The sequence below is a fragment of the Mirounga angustirostris genome, unplaced genomic scaffold, assembly GCF_029215605.1.
Source record: "Mirounga angustirostris isolate CCGP_5_RB_7025 unplaced genomic scaffold, mMirAng1.0.hap1 SCAF_8, whole genome shotgun sequence".
NCBI classification, from domain to species: domain Eukaryota; kingdom Metazoa; phylum Chordata; class Mammalia; order Carnivora; family Phocidae; genus Mirounga; species Mirounga angustirostris.
In genome coordinates, this window is record NW_026991716.1 from 145,730,717 (window position 1) to 145,736,813 (window position 6,097).

The 6,097-nt window shown below is 55.6% G+C and overlaps 1 long non-coding RNA gene across 1 annotated transcript; it reads right to left on the reverse strand.

Annotated features, from left to right (window-relative positions):
• Positions 1–2,211: 2,211 nt before the first annotated feature.
• LOC123837328 (uncharacterized) lies at positions 2,212–5,357 on the reverse strand. Its single transcript, XR_006789183.1, has 4 exons — positions 5,240–5,357; positions 4,755–4,801; positions 4,393–4,505; positions 2,212–2,727 (listed from the first exon to the last, which is right to left on the reverse strand). It is a non-coding gene; the product is annotated as an uncharacterized LOC123837328 (long non-coding RNA).
• Positions 5,358–6,097: the final 740 nt, after the last annotated feature.

Below are 6,097 nucleotides of genomic sequence, written 5' to 3' on the forward strand. Positions count from 1 at the left end.
GTGGGAGGATTCAGAAGGAATGACCCACAGAAGAAAGGCTACAAATTCCAAATATCAGAAACTCAGCCATAAAAACACCTATTTGTAATGGCAGAATATGTGTAAAACCATTAAAAAACCATGTTTAGAAGAAATTCTAATCAACACAAGCAGGACATCTGGTATCTGGGATTCACACACCTGGTATCCAACCAACTTTATCTCGAAATGGCTCTAACTTCCTGGGACAGTTTTTCCCTTTCAGCCAAAGAGCTTAATGCTTTGAAGACATGACCCCTTTGCCACGCTGATGAAAGGGACCAGCAGCTCTCCAGAAGCAGGCACTGGTGTTTGCCCAGATTGAAGAGTCTCATACAAGCAAGAGAGCCCACGCTGGCCATCCCAGGGACTGCATCAGCCACCTCCCCTCCCACAGGCCGTGAAGGCGGGCCCCGTGGACCTGGAGGGGTGTTCACCATGTGGTCCTCAGCCCCAGAAGAGCCAGGAGGAGAGAAGAGAGCTCAGGAGAGCCCGAGGTCCTTCCTGAGAATCCTCTGCTGGGTTCTTATAACAGGCGAAGAGAAAACATCACGGGACCTCCACTCCGTCGAGGAGGAAGGGGCCCCTGCATCAGGGAGGGTCACCACACACACCTCCGGGACAAAGCACCAGACGACGCGGCGCTCAGACCAGACAGTTGTGCACAGGCTGGCTGACCTGGAGACACACTCCCGGCGAAGCCTGCGCTCCCCCGTCAGACGAGAGGGGCCTCGCGGACCAAGGGTCTCCAGCGTGCTCTGGAACCTTTCCAAAGTATCCACAATGAGTGTGTGTCGCCTTTATGAGCAGAAATAAAAGGGGACTATTTTTTCCATGTTCCTACATGTATCCCATTTTCTACCCCTGGAAAATTAGCCTAAGGAAATAAATTGAGCTCTAGCAAAGAAAATATTTTCAAAACAAGTTCATGCCAGCTTTATCCAGAAGAGTAAAGAGTTTTACCATTTCGAACATTCAAATAAACATTAAAAAGACAAAAATGTTTAAAAAGCAAACTGAGTAAAAAGAATGTTATGTAGAAATGATAATACTTCAAGGGTAGGGAAATGCTTCTGTCATAATATAAAGCAAAAAACATGAGATGAAATTATGTGTATAATCCATAAATCCCTAAAAACAGACAATAAATGTTGTGTGTGGAGAAAAGCCTGGAAGGACACACTAAGACATGACCTGTGGATGGTGAGCACAGATGATTTTGTTTTCTACTTGTGTCTCTTTCTAGATTTCCTGGAAGGATCAGCTATTGCTTTTGAATTTGAACATTTTATTTTCAAGTATGAAAATCACACCTGGATTTTTTTTCCTCAGGGAGAGAAACTTATTCTTTTTTTTTTTTTTTAAAGATTTTATTTATTCATTTGAGACAGAGAGAGAGAGAGAGCATGAGCAGGGGGAGAGACAGAGGGAGAGGGAGAAGCAGGCTCCCCGCCGAGCCAGGAGCCCGCTGTGGGGCTCGATTCCAGGACCCTGGGATCATGACCCGAGCTGAAGGCAGACGCTTAACCATCTGAGCCACCCAGGCGCCCCGAGAAACTTATTCTTTAAGGTCACAGACATCCAATTCCTGGCTCTGCCTCGGCTGACCAGTGGGCGCCCAGCCAGAGGTTCCCCGAGAGCCGGCCCCAGACAGAAGGGCCCACGGCAGAGCGCCACTCACCACCACAGACCCGCCTCCACGGGGCTCCCGCGCCGGGTCGGAAACCAGCTCTGTGCCTGGGAAAGGAGCAGATGTGGCTTAAAATATCACAACGCGGACGTTACGAAGGATCCTCCGAGCTGTGTGGGCCGCGCGTGTGTTGTGACCCTCGCAGGGTCTCTCAATTCCTTTCTGAAAGCACGTGAGACCCAGGGGTCATTGTTCCTACGGCACTTTGGTGAGTGGCCGCGTGGACTCTGACGACACGTCCGCTGGGACCCCGCGCACGGAGGTCGCCTGCAGCAGGCTGCGCGCCCTCCACAGTGGCCAGAAGGTGAAAGGTGGTGCGACATCCCAGCTCACACCGAAAAGGGAGCGAACATTTGCCTTGTAATGAAAACAACCCCCTTCGCACAATAGGATGATGGATAATGTATCAGACCAAACATAGGAGGCTTTTAAAATTTCACGTTTGGAATTGGCCAACATCAATTATTTAAGCACAAATTGAATTAACCAAATATTCAACATATGTTCTCTTTAAACTCTGCTAAATCTGACGCAACATCTGAAGGTGGACGGAGGGTCAGCCTGCTGACAGGGAGGGGCCCCAAGGTGGGCAGCACGCCCCGCGCAGAGGCCTGAGCTCGCAATTCCCCGAAGGAACGTATGATTAATGCCGCCACGAAATGTATGCCTCTACCTGACCCCGATCTCATCAAATCCTGCCGCCACCATCTGCTGTTTTTAATTCCTCTGCAATATCTGTATTTGCCGCCTCCCTCCGACAAAGGCGGGGGCGGGGAGGAAATGCTCCTGCTCGGCGGCCGGCAGGAGCTGGTTGGCTGGCGGAGCCGCAGCCAGAAGGCATCTGTTGCTGGTAGGCCCGCAGCATCTGCTACTATTTCTCACTTTCCCCGCATGCTGTGGGGTACGGTTTCTCCCAAAGGTGGGCCGTCCGCACTCGCTGTCAATCCGTCATTGTCCGCCCCCCTGTTCCCACGGCGCCGGCCTCGTTACCATGCTGCTGGCCTTTGCTGGCTGGCTGTCTGTAATCCAAGATATTGTGTCATTGGGCAATGCCATTAACCCTTTTCCTACGCATCAGGACATTCAATTAAGCCCGGCAGGAGAAGCAGATTGAGAGGGAGGGCCGTCTGGTGGGGAGGGACCATCGCTAGGAAGCCAGAAAGTTTACCAGGATGACAATGACAGCAACCATCAGCACTGTCAAAATAGCCCTTGCTTTCAGAGAGGCAGAAATGCTCCTGGACAGGGGAGCATTCCCTCTCTCACGGGTTTTTAAGGTAAAATGCTATCAAAAGATGCGTTGTTTTTCCCCGGTCCTTGATAGGGCTATCAAGCACTGTAATAAAATGTGTGCGTGAGGCTATTATTTATGTGTCTGATCTGTAAGCAGCTCTGCTAATGGGGTGCAGCCTGGTGGCCGGTTCTCAGAGCGCCCCAAGCTGTCATCTTCCCGTGTCCTTCTGTCAGACCCCGAGCAGGAGGCTCTTCTGCTGGGGCGACACACAGAGCCGTCCTTCCTCCCAGGAGCCGTTTCTGACTCAGTGCCGGGTCCCAGGGGAGCAGGCAGCAGGGAGGAAGGGGTGTGCGTGCCCGCCAACCATGGAGCGCCTTCGCAGAGTCAGGAGGCCTCAGGAATCCCGCCTCGAGGCTCACAGCTGCGCCTCCCCCTGCCTCCACTCCTTGTGCCCTGGGGTGGGTGGGCCTGAGCTCACAGAGCTCAGTGCCCCAAACTCCCTCCAGGGCACCCAGCAGCAGAGGAAGGCTCCGGCTCCAGCCTCCAAGGAGGTTTTGTTTTTAGACCAAGGGCCCCAAGGCCACATGCTCACTTTGCACATGAAGTCCAGAGCACAGCCAAATTTGAAAAAGTAAGTACTGAGCAGGAAAAGATTTTCTTAAATGAAAACATTCTTGATGTCCCTAAGTATACCATATTGAGTATCCTCTCAGTAATCCTGGGCATTCCAAATTTGTAAATCTTCGGCAATTTATAAAAAGAGGGGGACATTTATCGAATGCCTACGGTGTACTAATAGTAAATGAACAATGCGTTTGTTTTCTGCTCCCGCCAAATCCAGAGATAACATGGCCGCCCCACTTTACAGATGACAGATGCCTCCGGAAGCCCTTCCGACTGGCCTGGTGTGGGCTCCAGGGACAGCTGGGAGGGGTCCGAATCACATCTGGCCTGGCTTATTCCCCAAAGCCCTCGATATCACAAAATAGAAATTCACAAAATGCAGGGGGCTTGCAGCTTGGTCGACGGCAGGCAAAGTGTAGGACCCTGCCTGTTCCCGGACAAAGCGACGCAGGTGTTTTCGTGGTCTCAGGGTCAGATTCCGCAGGGCAGGAGCAAAGCCTGAGGGCTGGGGACCCGCCCCGGGGCCCGCTGCACAGCCCTGTCTGTGGGGGCCCATTCCGCAGGAGTGGTTTCTCCCTGGGGTCCGGGCCCGTGAGAGCCCAGCAAGGGTGAAAGGAGCTGTCTGCGTGGTGGGTGCGTCTATGCCCTCCTCGGCGGGAGCGTGGGAAACCAAATTTTACAAGTCTGGTTGTTTGCCTCCCAAACCAGAGTATGTGATCATCCACTATCTTGCTATTAATTAGAATGTGTCCAATCCCAATTAGTATTTCATGGCCACATAAAACACAAGGTCAGCGCCCAGGCTCTTGGACAATTATGTTGCCACCTGCCCAGAAGGTTCTGGTCTCTGGGAAGGAGCATCCCCAGCTGCCTGCCGGTGCTCAAACCCTGGTGCTTTCTGCACGCCATCTCCGTCCTTTCTTAGATGAAACCATGTGTCTGATGGACAGAAAAGAATGCAAGAGGAATGGCTTTCAGAGCAGAAAAGACCCCGTTTCGGGTGATGGCTTCTCTCTAGCTGGTGGAGCATGCACACGAGGCCTACCCACTCGGCACCTCAGGGCCCTTGCAGGGACCGCAGGGGAAGAAAGCCAGAGCGATGATGTCGGGCTGCTGCCTCCCCAGTCCCGTGAACTGGCTACCTGAGTGATTCCTGGGAATGGCGTCGTGACCACGTCAGGGGCTCACCTCCCGCCATATCAGGTAGCCTCCCGGTCAGCTGCCACCTTCATGAGCTGCAGAAAGAGGTAGGGTCTAAGGACAAGGGCTGCTGGGTCATGGACACCGCCCACCCTCCCCACCGTCCCGGTGGAACTGCACCGCCTGTAGGCCCGGGAGACACCCACAGTTACTCCACCTGCTGTCAGAAACCCAGCCCCTCCCCTGTGTCCCCAAGCACCTGGGGTGGCCACAGACCAACCCTGGGCCCCTCTCTCCATCCTGTGAGACCCTATCTGCTCTGCTCAGCTCTCGGGGCTGCCGGCACGGTCCTTTGTAAGCGGTAAAAAGGCAGTAATCCCAGAGCTGCAGGTTCGTCCTGGATCCCTGCAGTAGGGCTGCTGCTGATGGCGAGCTTCACCCACATTTACGGAGGGAGGGCGGGAGGGCGGGAATGTAGCCACACCCTGCATTACAGAGAGGACACTACGATGACGCGAAGTGAAGGGACTAACCCAGGTGTGCCAAGGACAGGCCCATGTCGGCAGGCTCCAGGCCTCCCCAGGCCGCCCGCAGGTTCACCCCACGGAGGGAGCTTGGGAGTTTTAAGACACACACTAGTGGGGGCAGGCGCCAGGCTCCCCCAGAGAGGAGCGCGGCAGTGGGAGGAGGGCAGCCCCACTCGGCCGCGGCACAGGCTGTGAATCTGCACAGAGGGGCCCACACACAGCTGCCTGATGCCATCTCCCCCCACCACCGGAAGCAGCCTGCCTCTGCTGCAAGCTGTCACCTGCACCCCACTGTGGGTGGGACACCCCCGGGGCAGAAACTGCGGCCCTCCAAATCAGGCCCCCAGCCTCTTGGAGAACCTCCCCGAGGGAGGAGGGCAGCAAGGGGAGAAGGGCAGGGCAGGAATGAGGGCAGGGCAGGGAGGAGGTCAGTGGGGGGAGGAGGGCAGGGAGGAGGTCAGCAGGGGGAGTAGGGCAGAGGGGGGAGGAGGGCAGCGCGGGGAGGAGGGCAGCGAGGGGAGGAGGGCAACAAGGGGAGGAGGGCAGCATGGGGAGGAGGGCAGCACGGAGAGGAGGGCAGTGAGGGGAGGAGGGCGGCGCGGGGAGGAGGGCAGCGAGGGGAGGAGAACCACCTCCTAGGCCCCCAGAGCGCTGGGCAGGGATGGGAGGAGGGCAGCGCGGGGAGGAGGGCAACAAGGGGAGGAGGGCAGCATGGGGAGGAGGGCAGCACAGGGAGGAGGGCAGCGCAGGGAGGAGGGCCTGCAGGCCTGGGTCTAGATCTGCAGGAATATGTGAAGCAGGTGCCATCCTGTGGCTTTTGGATCTTTGGTCGGGTGACCTTGGGGAGGTGGTGCCTGCTGGGGT